Below are 27,988 nucleotides of genomic sequence, written 5' to 3'. Positions count from 1 at the left end.
CTCAGTGTTTCATTGAATGTCTGCTCATCCTGGACTTCATGTGTCTGTGACACAGAAAGAGAGCTGTGTCAAGAGTCGCTTTGTCCTGTCGGGATGTGGACGCCGTGACGGCTCTGTGCAAAAATTAATCCACCAATTCTGTATTTTCATACAACAACTTCATTCAACTCTTCATATTTCCAGAAGATCTGAAGGTAGTCCTAGTTTCAAGGTGAACTGCAGTCAGTATACACTTTGGTCTTCCTTGATTGTGCAATTTTGGCATACTAACAAACAACGTAACAGTAATAAAGACTAATGTGTGATAAAACGGTCATTAAATCAGATTATCAGTGGAAAATTCAACTCTCAGGGTTGGAGGACGTCTTTTCCTGTCAGAACTTCTTGTTATTAAATTACTGATTAATGATCAGGATCAAAAAAAGATCATTTTGTTAAAAAACACATTTTAGAACAGAATTCCCTGTGATTGCAGTGGAAACAAACTAAATGGAGAAAATATGCTTCAGTGTTATAATAAACACTAATATTAAAGCATCTGAAAAACATTTGATTATCTGGCACGAGACAGAGCAGGTGTGGAGTTGGTCAAGCTGTTTGAGGGTGGAGGAACCTCCTCCCGAAGACCCTTGATTAGATCGTCTCTGTAACACCCAGCTCATGAGATCAGTGTAAAAGACGGAAACACTGTCCAAATGGTGACCTTCACATTTACTTGAATGCATTTTATAGAAACAATATTTCTTTGTAGCTTTGTAACTGAGACGTGCCTTTCATATTAAATTCAACAGCTTGGTGAGGAATTCTAAACCTATTCCTGTTCAGATTTTAAGCTTGTGTGCATCATTCAAACGAAGGTCCAACGCTCCTCCTCCTCTTCTTGCTCCGTCAGCTCGTCTGTGGCTGAAGCCGAAGCCAAACCTCCGTTCATTCATCTTCCTCTGACTGGGAGCAGCATGGCAGGCAGGAAGTCGGCGGTCCTGAGGAGGATCGTCAACAAGGACGGCCACAACAACGTGCGCATCGACAACGTGGAGGGCATGGTGAAGCTGTACCTGCACGACATCTGGACCACGGCGGTGGACATGAAGTGGCGCTACAAGCTCACCCTGTTCGCCTCCACCTTCATCATGACCTGGTTCATCTTCAGGGTCATCTTCTACTTCATCGGCATGGGGAACGGCGACTTCGAGCCGGGCCTGAGCTCCAACCACACGCCCTGCGTTCTGAACGTGGAGACGCTGACGGAGGCCTTCCTCTTCTCGCTGGAGTCTCAGACCGCCATCGGCTACGGTTTCCGCTGCATCTCCGAGGAGTGCTCGCAGGCCATCTTCACCCCGGTGGCCCAGCTCGTCATCACCGGCCTGGCCGAGATCTTCATCACCGGCGCCTTCCTGGTCAAGCTGGCGCGGCCCAAGAAGCGGGCGGAGGCCATCAAGTTCAGCCAGTCGGCGGTGGTGTGCAGGCGCCGGGGCCAGCTGTGCCTGATGCTGAGGGTGGCCAACATGAGTTAGAGCCTGCTCATCCAGTGCCAGCTGACGGGGAAGCTGTTCCAGTCCAACGTGACGGAGGAGGAGAGCTCGGTGGACTTCCACATGGACTCCAGCGGCGAGAGCCCGTTCCTCATCCTGCCCCTCACCTTCTACCACGTCCTGGACGAGCGCAGACCCCTGTCCGGCCTGACGGCGGAGAACCTGCTCACCCACGACTTCGAGCTGCTCGTCACCCTCAACGCCACCATGGAGTCCACGGCGGCCACGTGTCAGAGCCGCACCTCCTACGTCCCGCAGGAGATCCTGTGAGGCTACGAGTTCAAGCCGGTGCTGTTCAGCACGCCCAGCGGCCGCTACGTGGCCGACTTCAAGTTCTTCGACAAAGTGCAGGCGAGCAACGACCCGGCGATCGTCAGCAACAACACGGAGAAGCTGAAACTGGAGGACTACAAGAAGGAGTAAACTGTTTATCAGGAAGGCAATGAAATGTTTTTTTAGGTAGCAAAGAGACTGAATAGAAAACGTAAAATACAGGAGAAATTCGTAGCAGCTTGACCAGTGAAATGTGATTTGTAGTTGAAAGGGATATATAAGAGAAAGTGATCTAAAACTACAAAACGGCGTCAGTGGAGTTCACAGAATAGCATCCCGTTGGACGTTTCTCTGCAGAAGAAGACATAGATGTGAAAGGGAATGTATTTAATGTGTTCAGCAACTTTAATCATTGCAAAAACCACAAAAATGTACACACCTTTACCACAAAATGTCACGCCCTGTGCCCCTGCACCCATGTGGGGGCGCTCGGGTCCTGTTTTGTGTTGGTCTGCCCTCATGTTCTCCTGCCTGGTCACCTGCCTGCTCCTGTCTGGTCTGTCTCGTTATCTCCCTAATGTGCTCCACCTGTCCTGCCCCCCTATTTAAGTCCTGCTCTCCTGGTGCGTCTTGTCGGCTCCTTGTGCGTCTGTCTTCCTGCGTCCGTGTCCCTGCCTGCACCTCAGCTCTGTTTGCCTTTTCCTGAGTTCCTGACCTCCTGAGTTTTTGGAATAAAAGACCCTTTCCAACCGTGCCTGCTGCCTGCGCCTGGGTCCTTCCACCCTGCACCCATGACACAAAAATGCGTGAGATTTAGAAAAGTTTAAACTAATCCACCAGAGTTCACGTCTTAAATTTAAATCTCTGCATTTGTGTTTTTTTCTACCTTGAAATAAAAACCCAGTTACAGTCTGATCCAGTCATTTCAGTTGATACCTGTTTCAGAATGTTGATCATCCTATCATTAAACGTGAAATCAATAATTCATGCGTATCTGTGAATTGGCTTGTGGACTCTTGAAAAATACACGAACGAAAAGTTAACTGAATTTGCCAAATGTCACAATACAGATTGTGCTTCTTGCCTTTCAATAAACTGAAGTGATTTAAGCTCCTTGATCACGCAGGAGGTTCTGAATGAATGGGTTTGCTCTGTGCTCGCACAGATTAAAAGCAGAAGCCTCTTCAAGGACAAAACTCGTTCCTCCAGCAGCTCGGCTGTTCAGGCTTTCAGGGTTTGTTATGGAAACATGGTGGAGCGACCAGCAAACTGGAGACGAGTGTTTCTGATCCAAACAACATCTCATCTTTTTCTGTCAGAGACAATAAACTACATTTAGCAATAATTCTGTTGTTATTTTTGATGTGGAACAACTTTTCTTTGTTGCTTGTCTATCAGCAGCTAGACATCCGATATTTGCTCTGATGGACTGGAGCGACACACACATTCTCACTGTAATTAACGAACGGGTGCAGGAAGCTTTTGGTTTTGTCTGTCAGACTGTACAACTCTACTGTATACGTAGAATATGAGCAACAACCCTGGACAAAATATCCTGCAGTCTTGGTCAATTTATAATGTTCTTTTTTTTATTCTTTTTTCTCAATGCACACATACACGCACACACACACACACACACATTGTGACATAAACTCCATTCTTCTTCTTTTCCAGCGTCGCTGTTCCTTAATAAAAGACACTTTTTTTTAACCTATTTGTGCCTTTTTTTCTTCTAATTTTTTGGGGGGGTTAATTGAATTGTGCCTAGAAATTGTCTCTTTTTTTTGGTTTGGTTTAACCTAAATATGCCTGGAATGTAGCCCTCTTTTTTTTCTTTTCTATCCTAAATTTGTTCTGAATTTCTTCTTCTTTCCCTCTGTCTTCGTTTTCTCCGTCCCCACTTTCCTTTCCATTGTTTTCATGTCCAAATTTCTGTCCAGCTGAGCGAAGTGGATAGAAATCACTTCTTCCAGCTCTTCCGGCTCTTCCCGCTGCAACAGCTGAACAGTTTCCTCCACCAGGTCCACCGGCTCGACTTTTTAACCGACTCCACAGTCTCTACTGTCTCCACCGGCTGAACCGGCTTTTCTGTCTCCACCGGCTCTTCTGTCTCTACCGGCTCTTCTGTCTCTACCGGCTTTTCTGTCTCCACCGGCTCTTCTGTCTCTACCGGCTTTTCTGTCTCCACCGGCTCTTCTGTCTCTACCGGCTCTTCTGTCTCTACCGGCTCTTCTGTCTCCACCGGCTGAACCGGCTTTTCAGTCTCTACCGGCTCTTCTGTCTCTACCGGCTCTTCTGTCTCCACCGGCTCTTCTGTCTCCACCGGCTCTTCTGTCTCTACCGGCTCTTCTGTCTCCACCGGCTCTTCTGTCTCTACCGGCTTTTCTGTCTCCACCGGCTCTTCTATCTCCACCGGCTCTTCTGTCTCCACCGGCTCTTCTGTCTCCACCGGCTCTTCTGTCTCTACCGGCTTTTCTGTCTCCACCGGCTCTTCTGTCTCTACCGGCTTTTCTGTCTCCACCGGCTCTTCTGTCTCCACCGGCTCTTCTGTCTCCACAGTCTCTACTGTCTCCACCGGCTGAACCGGCTTTTCAGTCTCTACCGGCTCTTCTGTCTCTACCGGCTCTTCTGTCTCTACCGGCTCTTCTGTCTCTACCGGCTTTTCTCTCTCCACAGTCTCTACTGTCTCCACCGGCTGAACCGGCTTTTTAGTCTCCACCGGCTCTTCTGTCTCTACCGTCTCTTCTGTCTCTACCGGCTCTTCTGTCTCTACCGGCTTTTCTGTCTCCACCGGCTCTTCTGTCTCTACCGGCTTTTCTGTCTCCACCGGCTCGTCTATCTCCACCGGCTTTTCTGTCTCCACCGGCTCTTCTGTCTCTACCGGCTCTTCTGTCTCTACTGGCTCTTCTGTCTCCACCGGCTGAACCGGCTTTTCAGTCTCTACCGGCTCTTCTGTCTCTACCGGCTCTTCTGTCTCTACCGGCTTTTCTGTCTCCACCGGCTCTTCTGTCTCTACCGGCTTTTCTGTCTCCACCGGCTCTTCTGTCTCTACCGGCTCTTCTGTCTCTACCGGCTTTTCTGTCTCCACCGGCTCTTCTGTCTCTACCGGCTTTTCTGTCTCCACCGGCTCTTCTGTCTCTACCGGCTCTTCTGTCTCTACCGTCTCTTCTGTCTCTACCGGCTTTTCTGTCTCCACCGGCTCTTCTATCTCCACCGGCTTTTCTGTCTCCACCGGCTCTTCTGTCTCCACCGGCTCTTCTGTCTCTACCGGCTCTTCTGTCTCTACTGGCTCTTCTGTCTCTACCGGCTTTTCTGTCTCCACCGGCTGAACCGGCTTTTCAGTCTCTACCAGCTCTTCTGTCTCTACCGGCTCTTCTGTCTCTGCCGGCTTTTCTGTCTCCACTGGCTCTTCTGTCTCTACCGGCTCTTCTGTCTCCACCGGCTCGTCGATCTCCACCGGCTTTTCAGTCTCTACCGGCTCTTCTGTCTCCACCGGCTCGTCGATCTCCACCGGCTTTTCTGTCTCTACCGGCTCTTCTGTCTCCACCGGCTCTTCTGTCTCCACCGGCTCTTCTATCTCCACCGGCTTTTCTGTCTCCACCGGCTCTTCTATCTCCACCGGCTTTTCTGTCTCTACCGGCTTTTCTGTCTCTACCGGCTCTTCTGTCTCCACCGGCTCTTCTGTCTCCACCGGCTCTTCTATCTCCACCGGCTTTTCTGTCTCCACCGGCTCTTCTATCTCCACCGGCTTTTCTGTCTCTACCGGCTTTTCTGTCTCTACCGGCTTTTCAGTCTCTACCGGCTCTTCTGTCTCCACCGGCTCTTCGATCTCCACCGGCTTTTCAGTCTCCACCGGCTCTTCTGTCTCTACCGGCTTTTCTGTCTCCACCGGCTCTTCTATCTCCACCGGCTTTTCTGTCTCCACCGGCTCTTCTGTCTCCACCGTCTCTTCTGTCTCCACCGGCTCTTCTGTCTCCACCGTCTCTTCTGTCTCTACCGGCTCTTCTGTCTCCACCGGCTTTTCTGTCTCTACCGGCTCTTCTGTCTCCACCGGCTTTTCTGTCTCTACCGGCTCTTCTGTCTCCACCGGTTTTTCTGTCTCCACCAGCTCTTCTGCCTCTACCGGCTCTTCTGTCTCCACCGGCTCTTCTGTCTCTACCGGCTTTTCTGTCTCTACCGGCTCTACTGTCTCCACCGGCTCTTCTGTCTCCACCGGCTGAACCGGCTCTTCTGTCTCCACAGGCTCTACCGGTTCCAGTGGCACCATTGCTTCTGCAGGCTCCACCTGTGGTGGTGTTACCAATGGCTGTACTGGTTCCACTGGTTTGACAGGCTCCACCAGTTCCACAAGCTCCACCGGCTGAACCACTTTCCCTGTCAACAGAAAATGTAGAGTAACAGTACTGAGTTTGAGGGTTTTTACACAGTGCTTTAAATAACAATCAGCAAGTCAAGCTGCTCTGATCTGCTCTGATTTTGAGGAAACAATCAAATTGAAACGTGTGTTTGCGTCACGCAGGTTTGGTATCGAACACCGTCAGCTCACCTGGCTCCACCCTGTGTTGCTCCATTGCTGCTTTCGCTCTGGCCTCTTTTCCTCTCTGCACGTTTTCTGCTTCAACAAAATAAAGAAATCAAGGAAGAAATACGTTTTACATACAATCTGAGACAGAAAAAAAAAAGATTTTTCTTCAATGATGAGTTTCCTTAGCTCAGAAGGAGACCTTACCAGAGTCGCCAGCGAGAGACCACCCACGACATCCCTGAGCCCATAACCCCAGGCCCTGTGGGCGCAGCCGGATGATTTCATCCCCAGAGTCTGGTTTGGGGACGGCAGCCTGGGAAACTCTTGATTCTGCAAGAGATCAATCGAGGAAAAGCCTCATTATCACCATTCAGATGCAGCAGCACATCTCAAAAAAAGACAGAAATTAATTAATTTCACTTAATGCGATTAAAATGACAGCCCTAATTAAACCATGTGTTCTGATTCAACAAAAGACAGAAATCGAGGAGAACACTTTACCAGACTCGCCAGCCAAAGTCGGTTCGACGGACTCCGCCGGTTCAACCTGCTCGACCAGCTCCAGAGGCACCACTGGTCCTGTAGGCTCCTCTGGCTCCTCTGGCTCCACCAGCTGAGCCACTTTCCCTGTCAACAGAAAATGTAGAGTCACAGTCATGAGTTTGAGGGGTTTTTATACACTGTTTAAAATAACAATCAGCAAATCAAGCTGCTCTGATGTGCTCTGATTCTGAGGAAACAATCAAATTGAAACGTGTGTTTGCGTCATGCAGGTTTGGTAGGAACACCGTCAGCTCACCTGGCTCCACCCTGTTATGCTCCATCGCTGCTCTCGCTCTGGCCTCCCTTCGTCTCTGCACGTGTTCTGATTCAACAAAAGAGAGAAATCAAGGAAGAAATACATTTTACATACAATTTGAGAGAAAAAAAGGTTTTTTTTTCTTCCATGATGAGTTTCCTTAGCTCAGGAGGAGACCTTACCAGAGTCGCCAGCGAGAGACCACCCACGACATCCGTGAGCCCATAACCCCAGACCTTGTGGGCGCAAGTGGATGGTTTCATCCACGGGGTCGGGTTTGGGGACGGCGGCCTGGGAGACTCTTGATTCTGCAAGAGATCAATCAAAGAAAAGCCTCATTATCACCATTCAGATGCAGCAGCACATCTCACAAAAGACAGAGTCTAATTAATTCCAATTAATGCGACGAAAACTGACAGCCAGTATTCAATCATGTGTTCTGATTCAACAAAAGAGAGAAATCGATTAGGAGACTTTACCAGAGTCGCCAGCTAGAGTCGGTTCGACGGACTCCGCCGGTTCAACGGCCTCGACCAGCTCCAGAGGCACCACTGGTCCTGCAGGCTCCTCTGGCTCCACCAGCTGAGCCACTTTCCCTGTCAACAGAAAATGTAGAGTCACAGTCGTGAGTTTGAGGGGTTTTTATACACTGTTTAAAATAACAATCAGCAAATCAAGCTGCTCTGATCTGCTCTGATTCTGAGGAAACAATCAATTTAAAACGTGTGTTTGCGTCATGCAGGTTTGGTAGGAACACCGTCAGCTCACCTGGCTCCACCCTGTGTCGCTCCGTCACTGATGTCGCTCTGGTCTCCCTGCGTCTCTGCACGTGTTCTGATTCAACAAAAGAGAGAAATCAAGGAAGAAATACATTTTACATACAATTTGAGAGAAAAAAAAAGGTTTTCTTCCATGATGAGTTTCCTTAGCTCAGGAGGAGACCTTACCAGAGTCGCCAGCGAGAGACCACCCACGACATCCCTGAGCCCAGAGCGCCAGACCTTGTGGGCGCAGGTGGATGGTTTCATCCACGGGGTCGGGTTTGGGGACGGCGGCCTGGGAGACTCTTGATTCTGCAAGAGATCAATCAAAGAAAATCCTCATTATCACCATTCAGATGCAGCAGCACATCTCAAAAAAAGACAGAGTCTAATTAATTTCACTTAATGCGACGAAAACTGACAGCCAGTATTCAACCATGTGTTCTGATTCAACAAAAGAGAGAAATCGATTAGGAGACTTTACCAGAGTCGCCAGCCAGAGTCGGTTCGACGGACTCCGCCGGTTCAACGGCCTCGACCAGCTCCAGAGGCACCACTGGTCCTGCAGGCTCCTCTGGCTCCTCTGGCTCCTCTGGCTCCACCAGCTGAGCCACTTTCCCTGTCAACAGAAAATGTAGAGTCACAGTCGTGAGTTTGAGGGGTTTTTATACACTGTTTAAAATAACAATCAGCAAATCAAGCTGCTCTGATCTGCTCTGATTCTGAGGAAACAATCAATTTAAAACGTGTGTTTGCGTCATGCAGGTTTGGTAGGAACACCGTCAGCTCACCTGGCTCCACACTGTGTCGCTCCGTCACTGATGTCGCTCTGGTCTCCCTGCGTCTCTGCACGTGTTCTGATTCAACAAAAGAGAGAAATCAAGGAAGAAATACATTTTACATACAATTTGAGAGAAAAAAAAAAGGTTTTCTTCCATGATGAGTTTCCTTAGCTCAGGAGGAAACCTTACCAGAGTCGCCAGCGAGAGACCACCCACGACATCCCTGAGTCCATAACCCCAGGCCCTGTGGGCGCAGGTGGATGGTTTCATCCACGGGGTCGGGTTTGGGGACGGCGGCCTGGGAGACTCTTGATTCTGCAAGAGATCAATCAAGGAAAAGCCTCATTATCACCATTCAGATGCAGCAGCACATCTCACAAAAGACAGAGTCTAATTAATTCCAATTAATGCGACGAAAACTGACAGCCAGTCTTCAACCATGTGTTCTGATTCAACAAAAGACAGAAATCGAGGAGAACACTTTACCAGAGTCGCCAGCCAAAGTCCGTTCGACGGACTCCGCCGGTTCAACCTGCTCGACCAGCTCCAGAGGCACCACTGGTCCTGCAGGCTCCTCTGGCTCCTCTGGCTCCACCAGCTGAGCCACTTTCCCTGTCAACACAAAATGTAGAGTCACAGTCGTGAGTTTGAGGGGTTTTATACACTGTTTAAAATAACAATCAGCAAATCAAGCTGCTCTGATCTGCTCTGATTTTGATGAAACAATCAATTTAAAACGTGTGTTTGCGTCATGCAGGTTTGGTAGGAACATCGTCAGCTCACCTGGCTCCACCCTGTTATGCTCCATCGCTGATGTCGCTCTGGTCTCCCTTCGTCTCTGCACGTGTTCTGATTCAACAAAAGAGAGAAATCAAGGAAGAAATACATTTTACATACAATTTGAGAGAAAAAAAAAAGGTTTTCTTCCATGATGAGTTTCCTTAGCTCAGGAGGAGACCTTACCAGAGTCGCCAGCGAGAGACCACCCACGACATCCCTGAGCCCAGAGCGCCAGACCTTGTGGGCGCAAGTGGATGGTTTCATCCACGGGGTCGGGTTTGGAGACGGCGGCCTGGGAGACTCTTGATTCTGCAAGAGATCAATCAAGGAAAAGCCTCATTATCACCATTCAGATGCAGCAGCACATCTCAAAAAAAGACAGAGTCTAATTAATTTCAATTCATGCCATAAAAACTGACAGCCGAGGGCTGGACAAATTTTCCATTGCAAAATATACCGCGGTACATTTTTATTCAATAACGGTGATATGACTTTTAAACACATTTCCGATATTTCAATATAGTGCAGTCCAGTATGTGTTTCACAATCATTAATTGCTATTCAAGCCGAACAGAAAGCGCCACAAGAGAGTGATCACGCGCTCAGCATTCACACCACAGCTGGCCGTCCTCAGCTTATCTACAAGCTAAGCTCCACCGCAGTAAGTTTGAGCTCCAAAATGAGAACTCGTGATGTAAACGTGACTGAAAAAGCTTCCACAAGCTAGTTTGTGGCCACGAAATAATAAATCGTGGCCACGAATTAGGTCATTCACTGAACAGTCCAGTAAAGTTGGCACAATATTGACAAATACAGACTTTCAGTCTCAATAACTCTTTAACAAAACGTCAGTAACATACAAAGGGCGCCTCCTTCCCACCGTTGTCAGGTGAATTACATGCTACAAGCTTATTTTTATTAAAAGTATCTGTCTTTCAAGCATTGATTTCTATGAGCAGGCGGTAGTGCTGCTGGATTAAGGGACTGTCTCCAATTTACAAGACGCTGTAACAGTGAAGACAAATTCCACAAAAAAAAAAGAAAAAAAAACAGTAGAGGGATTCACTGCAGTGTCACCATAATCACTACAACCTTAAATAATTCTGTACTTCTGAGAACTTTTATTTTTCTTCCTGGTTGAAGAACCTTTCTTTAAATCTATAATAAAAATATGTTGTAGTATACAATTTAAAGCTATTAATACTGAACAGGTGAGTGTATGGCAGTTACTTCAATTCCCTGTCCCAGTAATATTCATGTTTGTTGTTGCTCACTCGCTTTTCTGTTTATTGCAGTAATTCTGAGCACTTTTATTTTTCTTCCTGGTTGAAGCACCTTTGTTTGAATCTATGACAATAACATAACTGTATTTAAGTGTAAAGTTAAAACTATTTATATTGAAAAAGGTTAACCTTACGTTTATTTGACAATGATTTCATATTTCTGAAATAAAAGGTAAACATTTAATTTACTGTCATTTTTTTTTTAATTTTATACTGGAGGAGCTGCCTGGATAAATAATTTCCAGTTTTACAGGTCGTACATTATGTGCATGATTCTTAACAGTTTTTCTGAGGCTTTTGTATTATTTATATCGATATCGGAATTATATCGTATCGACCGAAATTAAGACCTACATCATGATAAAATTTTTGGCCATATCGTCCAGCCCTATGACAGCCCTAATTAAAGAATGTGTTGTGATTCAACAAAAGAGAGAAATCGAGGAGAACACTTTACCAGAGTCGCCAGCCAAAGTCGGTTCGACGGACTCCGCCGGTTCAACCTGCTCGACCAGCTCCAGAGGCACCACTGGTCCTGCAGGCTCCTCTGGCTCCTCTGGCTCCACCAGCTGAGCCACTTTCCCTGTCAACAGAAAATGTAGAGTCACAGTCGTGAGTTTGAGGGGTTTTATACACTGTTTAAAATAACAATCAGCAAATCAAGCTGCTCTGATCTGCTCTGATTTTGAGGAAACAATCAATTTAAAATGTGTGGTTGCGTCATGCAGGTTTGGTAGGAACATCGTCAGCTCACCTGGCTCCACCCTTTTATGCTCCATCGCTGATGTCGCTCTGGTCTCCCTTCGTCTCTGCACGTGTTCTGATTCAACAAAAGAGAGAAATCAAGGAAGAAATACATTTTACATACAATTTGAGAGAAAAAAAAAAGGTTTTCTTCCATGATGAGTTTCCTTAGCTCAGGAGGAAACCTTTCTAATAAAATAAAATATTTGATCACAAAAAAAAAGAGAGACATCGAGGAGAGCTTACCAGAGATGCCAGCTGGAGTCCATCCACGGCATCCCTGTGCCCATGATCCCAGTCGCTGAGGTCGAAGTTGAATATCCTCATCCAAACTTTTCTGCAGAGGGAAAACAGAGAGATAAATATGCATTCTGTAGTCTGGAAGAAATGTGACACTCAGAAAAAGAGTGCCGGTCTAGTTTCTTCACAGACTCGATAAAGCAGTTTTAAGTTGTGTTTGTAAGAACTGAATGCTCTTGTCTTACCCGTGGCCTGTCGGCCTGGTCAGCCTGGGTGGAATTCAGGTTCTGGAGAAATGATTTCTCCATAATTGCTGGAGGAAAGTCTTGAAAAGACATGGAAAATCACCAGAACTACGCTGCTCGACTCGCTCGATCGCTAGACGGACAGAATGAACCCTTCGATCAGAGGACCTCAGGAAGCTCTCATCTTCTGATGATGTCAACAGTCTCCTGGTTGTCATGGAGACACCCAGCTGTTCTGCGCATGCTCAGTGCTGGGTAGCACGTGCATAGATTTATACCAATTGTAAAAGTTCTTATATGCGGTCTATTAGTGTGTGCGTGTGTGTGCACGCGCATATCTAAATATGCTTTCACTCACCAAAGCTGCGGACTCACTTTAAAGAAAGGCGCACGGCGGTTCTTTTTTTAAATAACGACCTTCATCCATTTTGACTTCCGATTGTTAGCCTTAGCTTTAGCGTCTCCCTCTATCTGCCAATCACTAATCAGGACTGTATTACTGGCTGAGATCAGGACCCGCCTACATCGGCAGCAGCCAATCAGCTCTCAGTTTGGAAATGACGCTGCAGTCTGAGCCCCACTTGTCAACAATGACAAAAAAAAAAAAAAAAAAGAATAAAAATTGCTGTTTGTTGTTGTGGAATTTTTGGTGGAAAGAACCAAAGATGACAAGTCCAGGTGTTGACGGTCCGTGTACCTTACGGCCATTCGTTTTCCGGAGAAAAACGGAAAACCATTCGATTTCCGATTTCCGTTTGGATTAAGGTAAACAAAAAACAGAAAACGAGCCGTCTCCCGTTTTTCGTTTGGAAATCGAAAATCAAAAAACGGAAAATGAGCATTTATCTGATTGCTTATTATGTGTTTATCAAACGAAAGTCGGGAAATAAAATACGGCCGTTTTTTAATTCAACCATTTCTCAAGTTTGCGCTGCTGGAAAACCGGAAGTCGAGCTTTCTCTTCTTCTTCTTCTTCTGCTGCTGCTGCTGCTGCTGCATCCTCTTTGCTTTTGGTCCTCCACTCTCGACACCGAACTATTAAAAAAACGCGCATTTTCTTTGGAAATGTCTACGATTATACCCACTTAATAGTGGACATGAATGTCAGCGGCATGACTGCAGGTGAAATCTCTGCACACCTGTGCAGTCAGTTTGGCCCGATCCGGGGGTTTTCAGACAGAAATGTCCGAAGATGGACCTCCGAGTGCGGCTTCTCCCACTTTTGTGTCGGATGACCAACTCCAGGCCGAAGTCACCTCAGCGTCTGCCGAGGTAAGTAGCGACAAACCTCGTTAATTTATATGTATGATTAAAATCGCTGCTTTTCAGTGATTTTACTGCAGTTTTACAGCGACACCTACTGGCAGCAGCAGCACACTGCAGATTCTGCTGACTCAGATCTCATTCATCACGTTGAAAGAAACAATTTCAGGAGAGAAAAATACACATCAAAACAAAAATAATAATCTCAAATGTGAGACTGCAAATGCTCTCAGTATCAGTAGGGTTGTTTGCAGTTACACTTTGGTATTTACACTTTCTAATTAACTAAATATACCATTTTGTATATTGGTTACTGGTTCATAATACAATCCAAAAATGTATTATTGTCGTTCTTAACAACCTGATGTTTTTCTATTTGCTGTTGTGTGTCATTTTCATCAACTTACTGAATTGTGTGTTTATGGAATTGATAGGTTGGGCCAACATACGGGAGGAAATTCCTGTCTTCTAAAGGCAGACCTGCCAGTGAGAGGACAGTGGAGCAGCTGTAGGAGCGGTTCATCATTGGCACCACCAGGCTCACCAACATGTAAGCCGACTTTACAGAGAATCACAATTGAACAGTAGTTTATTCCGTCAGATTTGCTTCTTTTTTGTTCCCACATATAAGTCGAAGGGCTCCAGACGGCCATCTGTGGAATGTCATCGAAAAAAATTGATGAGCCAAAAAATGCTGCTGAGAATCTCCATGGCATCTCAGATAACATCAGTCAGCTATCTGAGATGGCCATGAAGAAAATTCGGGACGCTGATGTCCAGCCAGCAGTGGCAGCATTCACCTGCTTGGTTTGTAAAGGTATGTAGAAGATAAGTAACACAGGGACTTGTGAAGTGCAAGATACAACCTTCAGCTACTGTACACTTTGTATAATTTTCAATGAACTGTTTAAATGTGATATTTCTGTATTAGAATTGTTTGTTTGTATTTAGAGCTGTCATGGATGAGCCCATGTTTTAGACCTGCTGGTGCTCACTGGTGGGGTGTGGAGCCTGTGTGAAGCAGTGAAGCAGATCAGTTAATTATTGTTTTCTCCTTTCTCATGCACTTTCATGTTTTTGCAGTTCTCATTTTTTTAATGTACATAGTTTATCTTGCTGTTGCAGTCAATTTTTGAATGTTTGTAATGTCATTGTCTGAAATATTAAAGAATAAATATATTGATATTTCATATCCTGGGTTTTGTTTAAATGTGTGGTTCTTGATTCCTTTCTCAATTCATGAACAAACCTTGTCTTAATCTTGTGCTGCAAAAAGGAAAAAATAGCCATCCAAACTCTTTTTCAAGGAATTTTAATGGCAGAACAAACTTCTACACTGTTTTTCTGTCCTCTGATATCTTCATTCACTGCTGACACGGATGAGGTGCTGCAGAGCATCCAGAAAGGCCGTTGGGTTGTCATTGGTGATGCCATCGAACAGGGGAGAGATGTCGCCTGTTCCAGCCTGTCGTCTCGCCTCTTCTGTTGTGAAAGGGTCGACTCCAAAACCTGAGACCCTGGTCAGGGAAGAGCCTCTCTCTGCATCGTACCAGTCTGCTGCAAGAGGCACAAGGCAGCAGGTTCTCAGGAAGCTGGACTGGACAGCCACCTGAGGCCAGAACATTGGGGATCCCTCCTCCTGCACTGGGTTACAAAAAGGACTCAAGGGACAAGAGCCACACATGAGCAACTGAAACAGCCTCAAGATCTGCAGTGACTGGTCACTATTTCTCCTCAAACTGTCATGAATATAGACAAACTAAAACAAGGGGCATGAAAATGAAAGTACCAGAACTCTGTGAGCATTCCAGGACTCCACAAACCGGCTGATGCCAACACTGGTGACCTGGCATGATAGAGCTGAGACGCAGAATCTGACAACCCCATCCTGCATATCCAGGACCTCCTGGTCACAGATGTGTCAGGCAGGCCTTGATTTTGTAGTTGACCCTGTTATTTACCTACAAAGCCGCACTCGGAGGTCCGTCTTCGGACATTTCTGTCTGAAAACCCCCGGATCGGGCCAAACTGACTGCACAGGTGTGCAGAGATTTCACCTGCAGTCATGCCGCTGACATTCATGTCCACTATTAAGTGGGTATAATCGTAGACATTTCCAAAGAAAATGCGCGTTTTTTTAATAGTTCGGTGTCGAGAGTGGAGGACCAAAAGCAAAGAGGATGCAGCAGCAGCAGCAGCAGCAGCAGCAGAAGAAGAAGAGAAAGCTCGACTTCCGGTTTTCCAGCAGCGCAAACTTGAGAAATGGTTGAATTAAAAAACGGCCGTATTTTATTTCCCGACTTTCGTTTGATAAACACATAATAAGCAATCAGATAAATGCTCGTTTTCCGTTTTTTGATTTTCGATTTCCAAACAAAAAACGGGAGATGGCTTGTTTACCGTTTTTTGTTTACCTTAATCCAAACGGAAATCGGAAATCGAATGGTCTTCCGTTTTTCGTTTACCCATATCAATCCGGAAAACGAATGGCCTTAAGGTACACGGACCGTTGACGCTGCTCAAGGAGGATTTATTCAGGGTTGTAGAGGAAGCACACACAAACCAGCTGATGAGGAGGAACCACTGAAAGAGCTGTTTTTGTTTTTTTATTTTTCAGTTTACTTTGGAGGGTTTAAAATAAGCTGAAAATTCCTGAACTCTTTCATGTCATTTTAAAACAGATACCATGCAGGTTAACAATTTTTTTAAAAAATAGATTGCCTTGCAAATACAGGTTGTCTGATTTCTTTAACCCTGAATAATCATCCTCAGGGTTTTGCTCAAACCTGTCAATGGCTCCAGCAGTGACCTCTGACCCTGCACGCAGCTGGCAGTCTTGGGGAAATCAGTTTTCTCATACAGGCCTGAATCACATGCATTGCAGCATTATCCAGGAAACGGTTGACAGGTGGATCTTCTGGCCACTGCTCAACGACTGAAGACAGGAAAATAGAAATTTATTTTGACAAACTTCCAGAGGTGGAAAGAGTTCTGAAAATTTAGTAGTGAAGTACAAATACTGCTACACTGATTAACGTTTCTAGATAAACTGCTCAGAGTATTATTTCTTTTAACCAATGGACGCTTTGCTGTGTTGTCAGTAGCAGCCATCTTATTTGATTCGTCTGACACAATGCTCCGTTGAAAGCCTTTTCTCAGATGAACAATGGGAAAACTCTGCCAAGACAGTTTGTCTTGTGACCAAATGTTAATATAATCAGGAATTTATTTTTACTAAATGAATTCCCCCTTTTAAAAACATTCATTGTTTTGCTTTAGTTTGGTTTTAATTTTTTAAATCAATATAATTTCTAGATTATTTCAAGTTTTTGATTGCAGAGTGAAGCCCTCCCAGGGAATCAGTCACATCAAAACCCCTTCTCCTTGGTTAAAAACCTGCTGATTTTTCCTGAACTCCCTGATCTTCCTCCATATGAACAAACTCTTCTCTCGCTCTCTGTCGGCCTCTCTCTCTCTCGCAGTGCATGCTGGGAGTGATTGGTAGACAGTGATGGAGGACACTCATAGTGATTTTAATAATGAGGCTGAGTGGAGGAGGGAGTGTAATTTACTTCATGCCAATAAAACTCTTCTCATCAGGCCAGTTCGTGTCCACCGCTGCTCAAACATTCCACTGCTGTTCCAGCTAAACGCATTTCAGATGGACAGAAGGAGTCTGAAACACTCGGCTTGTATTTGGTTTTATTGGCACCTCCAAAATCTGCAACAAAAGCTGAACCATTTATTTATTCAGAATACAGAAATACACATCTCAGTGACTCCAAATCGTAATAAAAATTTAACCATGAATTCTAACCATAAAAAGGCACAGAAAACAGTCACTTAGTAGTCATAAAAATGATCAACTACTTTATCAAAAATCATCCAGCTACTAATACAGGTGACGACCGTAACATTACATTCCAAATGTGAGAACACAAAACACATCATATCATTTAGCCTTTGGCAATAAATATGCAAATATTTGTTTATACCTACATATATATCCTTAAAAATGAAAACTGTACCATTGTAAACGTAGTGTAAACAAATCAAACTCACTTTTCTCCCATAATTTCAGGACTCCATGCCAGCTGGCCTGCCTTCTTAAAGGTCGTTGCATGGGTTCTCCCGGGGTTCTGGAGGACCAGGCGGTTTGCAGCATCATGTACAGTCCACTGAAAAGACACGGCGAGGGGGGGAGGTGGCCAAACACACCCAGACGGTTTACACACACACACACACACACACACACACACACACACACACACACACACACACACAGACACACTAATACAACTTTTATGAGTTATTTACAGTCCTGACAGGAGGCTGGAGCAGCAGTCAGACATTTGCCGCTGTGTTAAGAACAGCTTTACTTTGAGAGCGGCGTAAGCCCCGCCCACCTGTCAAACGGGAAATGAGTGGAAAATCCATTTTGTCAGTCAGGACGGGAGAACGAGTTGAATTTGGCCCGTTTATTGGAATGTGATCATGTCAATTTAACAGAAAATCAAACTGACAAAAGGTACGTCGTCCCTTCAGGATGGTGACATTGTTTTCTCCACCAGCACACCTCACAGAGCAGTGTTCTATGCGGCTATTATTATACAATACAGCCATTGTAATGAGAAGCTTGGACGCTGTTGTATGTATTGCATGATATTTTATTCCAACAGTGGTAAGAGAAATAATTAAAGAAATCACATTTATTACAGCCCCGGAGGGAGGAAGTGAATAAAACCTGTTGAAAGAGCGTCCGCCCGTATGCGACGCTCCTCAGAAACAGCGAACGCACCCGTATACAAACAGGGATCATCTGATTGGTCAGAGCGAGCCGGCTTCCTATTGGTTGACAGCGTTGATACACGAAAAATCCGAGAGCAGAGCAGAGATCCGTGAGCACAAGTTCCGTGAGGAGGAGTTTGAGTGTGAGCGCAGGAAATCTGCGCGAGCAGCGTCGTAACCGAGCGCGAGGACACAGTTTGAGCGCGCGCAGAGCAAATTTGAGCGCGAGAGCAGAGCTCTGAGAGACAATATCATGAAATCCGAGAATGAAATCAATAAATGCTGCTCTCAAATCAATTTAAAATGCTCTTGAATTTTGATAGGGATTTCATTCCATACGAAACAGTGGGAGAATGGGTCGGGGAGGGTGGTGCACTCTGAGGAGCTGTCTCAACTGCAGGTGCTGAAGTGCCAGTCCCCGTCCGCTTTGGCACATATGGGGGGGAAGGTGGGCGAAAAGGCAAAGCCCCTGAAAGAGCAGTAATGGGAGGGACTGCTGAAGGGGTATTGTCCAGTCCAGGTGAAAATGTCTCCATTGGAATATTTTCCAAGTTACCTTTGAAGGATTTGAGTCTGTTGTGGTGCACAACCCATGTTCGTGAAGGTGATTTTCTCGGATCTGTAATCATATAGGTAACACCAGGATGTCCATCTTTTGACATGCACTTCACAATGACAAAAGGCCCTTTCCATCTAGGAGCAAGTTTGTTCATCTTCTGAGCCGGATCATCCAGGAGGACAAGGTCTCCTGGTTTGTGTGGATGAAAAATGACCTTTTTGTCATATTGTGCTTTCTGATGCATCTAAGTCAGTGCTGAATTTTTGGCTGCATCAGCAAATGCATGTGACAGACGTGACATCAGGAAAGTCACATAAGCTGCTGGTGTACCTGGAGTGGGTGAGGTTACAGACGGGCTGCAGTTGAGAATAACATCCACTGGCAAGTTAGGTTCCCTGTCATGCACCAAGAAAAATGGGGAAAATCCTGTACTGGAATGCACACTGGAATTATAAGCAAGTTCCACTTGGGGAAGAAACTGATCCCATTCACCACCAGTTTGTGTAATGTATTTTCCCAGTTGGTCCTTCAGGGTCCTGTTCAATCTCTCCACCATGCCATCTGACTGTGCATGGTAGGGCGTGGTGCGTGTTTTTGTTATCCCCAGCAACTGACACAAATGCTTGACAAGATCAGATTCAAACTGTCTCCCCTGGTCTGTGTGAATAGATTCTGGCACACCATGCTGTTTGACATAATCTTCAAAAATGATCTTTGCTACAGTGATGGCACGTTGGTCTTTCATTGGAAACACATTAGCATAACGTATGAAATAATCTGAAATGACCAGAGCATACCTATTGCCCTGGGATGTAACAGGCAACTCAGTGATATCAGCAGCAATCTTTTGAAATGGTCTGTCTGCTTGAATAGGCTGAAGTGGAGCACGTTCGTGGGGCACAGGAGAACCACGTTTTTGACAAGGGAGGCACTCAGTACAAAAAGTGTGCACATCCCGAGTGATGTAAGGCCAATAACAAATACCTCTGGCTCTCTGAAGTGTGCGCTCCACATTTAAATGTCCACTTAACTTATTCCCATGCAGTTCAGCTCAAGCTGTGGGGATGAGTACTTTTGGTAGAACAACCTGGAAGTTCACAGGTGAATGGGGACTGCGTTTAGTTTTTCTGCAAAGAATTCCATGCCGAATGGTAAGGTTGGAATATTCGTGCCACAATTTTCTCAGCGAAGGGGAGGACTCCCTCAGTTTACCAATAGGGGGCCTACTTGCACTGTCTTTCACCCATGAAATGACTGTACTGAGGCATTCATCATCCTGTTGCTGTTGCTTTAAAACTTCAGAGTCAATGGACAGTGTGTTTTCAACATCCTGAGTGAGACTGTCGTTTGTGGCCGTGTCTGCAGTAGGTTGTGTGTCAGTGACAGCTACAGTAACACACTGCTCGGGTCTGTCAATGTTGTCTGTGCTGGGGCGCCTGGACAAGGCATCAGCGTTGGTGTGCTGTTTACCTTCCCGATGTGTGATTCTGTAGTCATAGACATCCAGTTCAAGAACCCATCTACTGCGTCTGCCTGTGGGGTCGTTGTCCACCGGGGTTTTCTTCAGGCTGAGTAGGGGCTTATGATCTGTGATCACAATGAAGGAACTTCCTGAAAGAAATTGCTTAAAATGTCTCACAGACCAAACAACTGCAAACAGTTCACGATCAAAAGTTGACCATTTCCTTTCTGAGGGACTTAGGGTGTGGCTCGCATAGGCAATAACATGTTCCTTATTGTCCTGTTTCTGTGCTAACACTGACCCAATGCCCTCAAGTGACGCATCCGTGTACAGTAAGAAAGGTTGTGAAAAAATGGGATGTGCCACAACTGGTGGGTGGGTGAGAGCATGTTTTAGTGACTGAAAAGCATCCTCACACTCTACTGTCCATCTGAAAGTAGCACCTTTGTGAGTCAGTGAGTGGAGTGGAGCAGCAATGACAGAAAAGTTCGTAACAAATCTGCGATAGTAGGAGCACAGTCCAACAAATGCTCTCACTTCTGTGACAGTCCTGGGAGTAGGCCACTTCTGTACCTTTTCCAAGTTCATTGCATCTGGCTGGAGGCCATGTTTGGAGACAACATGTCTGAGAAAAGTCACTTCAGTTTGGGCCAGGTGACATTTTGTGGCTTTAAGTTTCAGACGAGCAGCCCTGAACCGGTCAAAAACGTCACCTCGGGTCTTGAGGTGGTCACTGAATGTTCGGCTGAAGACGAGCACATCATCTAAATAGATTAAACAGTCTTTCCAGTGCAAGCCATGAAGAACCAATTCCATTAGTCTCTGGAAGGTCGGAGGAGCATTTGTCAATCCCATGGGCATAACTTTGAATTGATAAGGACCGCTTCCAGTGTTGAATGCTGTCTTCTCTCTGTCCTGTGGTTCGAGCTCAACCTGCCAATATCCACTGGACAAGTCCATGGTGCTGAACCAACAGGAACCTGACAGGCTGTCAAGTGCGTCTGCTGGACGTGGTAGGGGGTATGAGTCTTTGATAGTGGCTGCATTCAACTTTCTGTAGTCAATGCAAAATTGGTACGTGCCGTCTTTCTCACGTACCAGAACAACCGGGGAGGACCATGGGCTGTAGCTCTCTTCGATGATGTCCTGGTCCAGGAGTTGTTGAACTTGCCTGTCGATTTCAGCCCGGATGTTTGGGGACGCCCGGTATGCTCTTTGCTTGATTGGAGGAGCATCACCCGTCCGGATGCTGTGCTTAACCAGGTCTGTTCGTCCAAAGTCATGGTCATGTGCACTAAACACGTCACAGTAGGATGAAAGTAAAGCCTGAAGCTTCTGTCTCTGATCAGCTGTTTAAGCAGAGTCATTGAGATGAACGTCTGGCAACACCTGTTGAGTAGACTCAGTGTGGGTAGTAACTGCATCAACGGTAGGCTCAACTGTGCAGTATTCATCATCATCATCCTGTCCTAGGGGATAAAAATCACCTAGTTTAGTGTCACCGGGTATGTGTAAGTCAGAGGTAGTTGGGTTCATCACTCTAACATACGTAAAACCCGCCTGAACGTTAGCAACAGTCCGTGCGGCCAGCAAGCCATGGGGACTGGGTGGTCCTGGTTCAACAATACCAGTGTAGTCAATGTTGAAGTCAGGTGCACCAATGGTGGGTTGTACTTGAGCGAGAACAGTCATTTGTGACATAGCAGGCACCAACAGTGGGGTCACAGTAATGGCACTGCAACTTAAAGGGGCTGTCTGTGTAGCACACAGCAAAATGTGCAAGTAAGAAGTCCCAGCCTAATATGACAGGCTGTGTAACATTCCTGACTACTTGGACTGTGTGTGTAAACATCTCACTACCTAGTGTCACATTCACAGAGAGAGTGCCTAGGTTGTCTAAGTAGTCACCAGTCACTGCTCTCGGGACAACTTGAGGTCGCTGTAGTGGTTTTGTTCTCAAAGAGGGGATGGACAATCTAAAGGCTTCGCTTATTAGTGAAATGTCTGAGCCAGAATCAATGTACACTTTTGTAGCAACATTTTCAATAATGGCTAATACATTCCGTGTGAATGCTCTACCTTTGGATTGCTGCACTGATGTGGTCGGGGCCTCTTCCCTAGAAGCAAACACTTGGTCCTCAGCGTCTGCTACTGTTAGAGCTATTTATTAGTCTTTAAGTATTTTCTGAATATTTTCTTAATTATGTTTTGTTTGTGTTATTTCATATAGTGTTTATTTTGTTTAGATTTATTATTTGTTTATTTTGCATGTTTGGTTTGGGTAATTGGCACATTATTTTCTGTTAGGCTTGCTTTTGTAGAGTTAATTGGTATCACCTGCATATGGAGGTTATTTAAGGAGGTTGCAGGCAGAGGATCAGGGTGCACCTGGGTGGGGCTATGGTTTTTTACCAGCGTGAGAGAAGCAGCAGGAAGTGATCGCTCCAATTGTTTGCTTGCTTTGGAGAATAAACCATGACAAACCTCACTGGAATTTTGTTGGATTATGATTTCTTTTGCCTGCGTAAACCACGACCCGGTGCACCAGTGGCAGTTTGAAGTTTGAGTTTTGATTTTTGATTTTTGTTGCATTTTAGACAAATAGCCACTACATAACGTAAAAAACCCGCCCTTGGATCTAAAGGACATTACCCCTCTTCAATGAACTTGTTTGGATTTTGGATGAAGATTCCCGGATCATCTGGTTTCTCGCTTTTGGAATTTGCTTCTTCAACAAGACGGCATTTGGATCAGCGCAGCGGCTCACCGATCGTCCTCATCAGAAGCTGGTATGTTGCTGCAAAGCTGTAATGGAAAACAGCCAGAGCGATTGGAGTTCTGCAAGTCTGAAAGTGTGATGATTCGGAGTGAAGCAGCCTGTCTTGCTACTTTGCGCATTTAATGCGGAATGACCGGACTTTGATTGTGGAGCTGCAGCAGTTCAGGAGATCAGAATGTCTGATGCTGCGCCGTTGAAGAGTGACGCCGAAGGGCCGTCAGCCAGGAGAAGCATTAAAACGACTCCTAAAGGCTTGGAATTTTACATCAAAGTGTGTCAAGAAAAGAGAAGTTCCAAATGTAGACAAGCCAAAAGGTACATGGAAAAAATCCGCAAATTAATGGAATCAAACGAAAACATCCGGTTGGTGAACTCTGAACTTTACAAGTTATCAAGACGCAACTGAAACGCATGAAAGCTTCATAAGCCTACCGTTGCCAGACGATGAAGTTGCAAAGCAGAAGGATTATTTCCAATCAAAAATGACTGTTTTTTTGTGATTTCACCAGTGAAGTAAAAGCCTGGTTAACTGAAAAAGGACATCCGTTTGTGCGGCTGGATAAAGAAACTCCTGATGCGCAAAGTGTAGCAGATTGTGAGGAAATAAATCCTGAAGACAGTGTTTCCAATATATCGCGTGGAAAATCACAAATTTCAAAGTTGCAATCGCGGGTCTCACGGACTTCCTCCACATCATCTGCACGCATCAAAGCTGAAGCTGAGAAAGCAGCGCTGACGGAGCGCGTCGCTGCGCTGAAGAAGAAACATCAGCTCGAAGCTCAGGAGGAGCAGCTGAAGAGACAAAAGGAGCAACTGGAGCTTGAAACGGAGCTGGCAGTAACAAACGCAAAGCTTCATGTCCTCGAAACCAACGCATCTCAGTGTGGCTCACACAGATCAGATGGCATGAACTCTTATTTTGAAAGAAACTGTCAAAACACGGAAAAGCTGAATCCTGATGCAGACACATTCGTTCCAACTAAAGATGAAAATCGCGTTGTGTCCGTTCCTGATTCTGTACCTCAAATAAAGACTGGCGGGTCTCAACAAAGGGCAGACACCCAAATGAACGAAGAGACAACTAATGTTGAGGTCCCAGCTCCATCGGTACGAACAAGGGATGAAAATGAAACAACGCATCACGTTCAAGCTGAAAATCATCCAGACGACGTTGTCACCATAATGCAAAGGCAAAACGAGATCACTGCTTTGTTGGTGCAGTAAAATCAATCCTCTACTCTTCCATCTAGAAACATTCCAGTGTTTGATGGAGACCCGTTTCAATACAGGTCCTTTATTAGAGCATTTGAGAATGGAGTGGAGGAGAAAACAACTAATTGGAATGACTGTTTGCACTTCCTCGAACAGTACACCAGGGGGCAGCCGAGAGACCTGGTGCAAAGTTGTCAGCATTTACCTGCAGAACAGGGATATTGTAGAGCCAAAGATCTTCTTGCAGAACACTTTGGGAATGAGTACAGAGTTGCTTCTGCTTATATGGAGAAGATTCTTAACTGGACACCTATTAAAAGTGAAGATGTTGAAGCACTACAGTCATTTTCCCTGTTTCTGAGAGGATGCTCAAACTTAACAGAGCAAATGATGCACATGAAAGAGCTCGATTTACCATCTAATATGAGAAGCATCATTTTTAAAGCAACACTAAGGAACTTTCAGTTTTCGTTGATTTTGGCGGCGCCAGTGGACAAAAGCGGTAGTGTTTTGACTGAAGGAATACTACAGTTCCCATGAGGACTAGCGCGTGGCGTCGTAAAATGCTGCTCCCGGTGGCATGCTGTCGGACTGAACTCGCCTACATTTGTTTCCAGTGGCTGTGTGAAGGACGGATAGCGACGAGGTAATGAATCTAATGGTGGCTAAACAATGTTATATCATGATGTGACGCATGCCGTAAAGCAGTCCGCACATCTGGAGTTTTTTAGTGTGCAGGGTTCCTACCACCCTCCTCACAGCTGCTTAGTCCAAGTGAAAGCAATACTGACGCCCCCAGGCCGTGACAGAGGGGTCATTCAACTACTTGTAAGTCGATGTATCATCACAAAAGATATTAAAATGTTTTTTTAAGGTTGAAAAGTTCCTTAGTGTCGGTTTAAACTTCCTTACAAATTAAGGGAAAAATGGAGAAGTGTTGCTTGTGATTTGCATGAGCGACGTGGTCAGAGAGCAGTTTTCACTGATCTTGTTACTTTCATTGAGAAGCAAGTTAAAATAGCCTCTGATCCACTTTTTGGTAACATCCAGGACTCACAATCCATCAACCCCAAAGCTTCCAATGCTAGTTCCATCAGGCAAAGAAAGAAGGGAAGTTTTGCTACCAGTGTCGCTGAAGTGCAAGATGCAGTTGTGTCTCAGCAGACAGGACATAAACCCAAATCACCCTCTGTTCAGAATTGTCTGTTCTGCTCACAAAAGAGTCATTCGTTGGATAAATGCTCACAGTTTAAAGTGAAAGCTCACCGGGATAAGATTAATTTCATAAAAGAAAAAGGAATTTGTTTTGGTTGCTTGAAAGTAGGCCACACGAGCAAAGACTGCAGGAGTCGTTTGGATTGCAGTGTGTGTCACCAGAAGCACCCGGGAGTCCTTCACATAGAGCGACAGGATAAAGGTACATCCTCGGCGCATAGTCAAAGTTCTGCGAGCTCTCCAAGTGTTTCCACTACTATGACTCAGACCTGTGGCCATATTGGGGCCGGTTGTGAAGATAATTCTATCTTTTCTATTGTGGCAGTTAAAGTCAAGAGCCAAAAGAGTAATAAAACGGTGCAAACATACGCTTTTCTGGATCCAGGAAGCTCAGGCACGTTTTGTACAGAAACACTGGCAAAAAGGCTGAACTTGAAGGGTAAAAGCACGAGTATTCTGCTGAGAACAATGGGCCAGAAGAAGGTTGTTGATACTCGGGTGTTGTCAGGACTCGAAGTGTCTGGTCTGGATGTGAATGATTTCATTGAGCTCCCAGATGTGTTAACGCAGAGGACCATGCCTGTTTCTGTGTTAAATGTCCCACGTCAAGAGGATGTAGACCGGTGGTCTTATCTAATGAATGTTAAGCTTCATGATATTGATGCAAACATCGACTTGCTTATTGGCACAGAGGTGATGGAACCTTGGGAGGTGATAAATAGCCAGGGCGAGGGTCCCTATGCTGTCAGGACCAGGATTGGTTGGGTCATTAACGGACCGCTGCGTGGCAGAGCTGACAGTAAGAGCAAGAGTGGCTGCCTTACTGTAACAACCAACCGGATCTCTGTTGAACATCTGCAAGAAATGCTGGTTAAACAGTTCAACCATGACTTTAATGAGAGATCATCAGAGGAGAAGCTTGAAATGTCCAGAGAAGACATAAAGTTCATGGACATTATGAACAGTACAGCAGCATTAGTCAAAGATCATTATTGCGTTGACTTACCTTTCAGAGAAGAAAACCCTGTTTTCCCAAATAATCACTGTGTTGCAGAACAGCGCCTGCAGTGCTTGAAAAGAAAGTTTGACAAAAATGAGCATTTCAAAATGGAGTATGTCACATTTCTTCATGATATGATTCAAGGATGTGCAGAAAAGATGCCTGCTGACCAAATGATAAAGGACTTGACTGCACTTTGTGTCAAAGGAGGATTCAAGCTTTTAAAGTGGATCAGCAACAGCCGCAGAGTGCTGGCGTCAGTTCCAGAGGACAGCAGAGCAAAGGAAGTTATGGAGCTGGACTTGGATAAAGATCAACTTCCAGTGGAGAGAGCCTTGGGACTACAGTGGTGTGTGGAAACTGACAAGTTCAAGTTCAAGATCTCCGCCTCACAACAGCCTCAGACGAGAAGAGGCATTCTGTCAGTGGTCAGCTCACTGTATGATCCATTGGGATTTCTGGCTCCGTTCATCATGCCGGCCAAGCTGCTCCTGCAGGAGCTCTGTCGAAGAAACCAGGGCTGGGATGAAGCTATAACTGAGTCGTTTGGGAAAACGTGGGCAGACTGGCTTAAGGACCTCCACAGGGTGGCGGAGTTTGAAGTTAATCGCTGCTTTAAACCCAGAGACTTTGGCAACCGCGTTGTTGCACAGCTGCACCACTTTTCTGATGCAAGTGAAGTTGGATATGGAACAGCTTCCTACTTGAGACTGGAAAGTGATGGTGAAGTTCATGTTTCATTTCTCTTGGGAAAGGGCAGAGTTGCTCCACTCAAGCAGACAACAATTCCTCGCTTGGAGCTCACCGCTGCAGTTCTTGCTGTCAGAGTTGCAAAGATGCTGCAAAAGGAGCTGCAACTTCCGCTGAAGGAATCCGTTTTTTGGACCGACAGCACAACTGTCCTGAAATACATCTTCAACGAAACCAAGCGATTTCACACCTTCGTGGCAAACAGAACTGCTTACATCAGAGAAGCCACATCTGTTGATCAGTGGAGATACGTGAGCTCAAAGGAGAATCCAGCAGATGAAGCATCCAGAGGAGTGCGAGCTGAGGAGTTCCTGAAAACGCAGAGATGGATGAATGGACCCGAGTTTCTCTGGAGGCTACAGGAGGAGTGGCCTAAGCTGGATGAAAATCTTCACACGATCCCTGCAGATGATCCAGAGGTAAAAAGGGATCTGAAAGTCAATGTGATGGTCAAGGGCATGGAAAATGCTACCAGCAGCTTAATCCATTACTTCTCGGACTGGATGAAGCTAAAAACCTCTGCGGCTTGGTTTCTGAGGATCAGGAAAATTCTAATGTTGTTGAGCAAGAAGAGGAAGGAGTTTTCTGCTGCTGCTGGCCTTCAGAGAGATGTTTCTGATGCTCAAAGGCATGAGGTGGATCAAAGAATGCAGACCTTCAAGACTACACTTAAAGGACAGAGTTTGACACCTGAAGATTATGTCACAGCAGAGGAGGCAATTGTGCAATATGAACAAGGACGGCGATTCAAAGCTGAAATTGCTTCCCTGAAGGCTGGACTTAAAACTGTTCCTAAAGGAAGTCCACTGTACAAACTGGACCCAATAATGGACAGAGGAATGCTCAGAGTGGGAGGTCGGCTGAATAAAGCAGCATTGCCAGCAGAGACCAGACATCCACTCATATTATCCAAAGACCTGCATGTATCCACTCTGATTCTCCGCCATATCCACCATCAGCTGGGACATGCTGGAAGAAATCACATGCTGTCCAGAT

At 45.7% G+C, this 27,988-nt stretch overlaps 1 protein-coding gene, 1 long non-coding RNA gene and 1 pseudogene across 2 annotated transcripts in view; 2 read left to right on the top strand and 1 right to left on the bottom strand.

Annotated features, from left to right (window-relative positions):
• The window catches only part of LOC115387259 (mitogen-activated protein kinase kinase kinase 14-like), a 51,108-nt gene that overhangs the window by 5,385 nt on the left and 17,735 nt on the right, over positions 1–27,988 (top strand). The gene's annotated exons all lie outside the window — the stretch shown is intronic.
• On the top strand, positions 957–1,955 carry LOC115387258 (ATP-sensitive inward rectifier potassium channel 15-like; annotated as a pseudogene).
• Positions 14,692–27,148, bottom strand: LOC115387260 (uncharacterized). The gene is made up of 4 exons (XR_003931354.1): positions 27,138–27,148; positions 21,868–21,872; positions 20,602–20,609; positions 14,692–14,863 (listed from the first exon to the last, which is right to left on the bottom strand). It is a non-coding gene; the product is annotated as an uncharacterized LOC115387260 (long non-coding RNA).

Source organism: Salarias fasciatus, chromosome 4 (genome assembly GCF_902148845.1).
Source record: "Salarias fasciatus chromosome 4, fSalaFa1.1, whole genome shotgun sequence".
Lineage (NCBI taxonomy): Eukaryota > Metazoa > Chordata > Actinopteri > Blenniiformes > Blenniidae > Salarias > Salarias fasciatus.
Note: the sequence above shows the minus strand (reverse complement) of the source record. Positions and strands in the feature narration are given on the sequence as shown.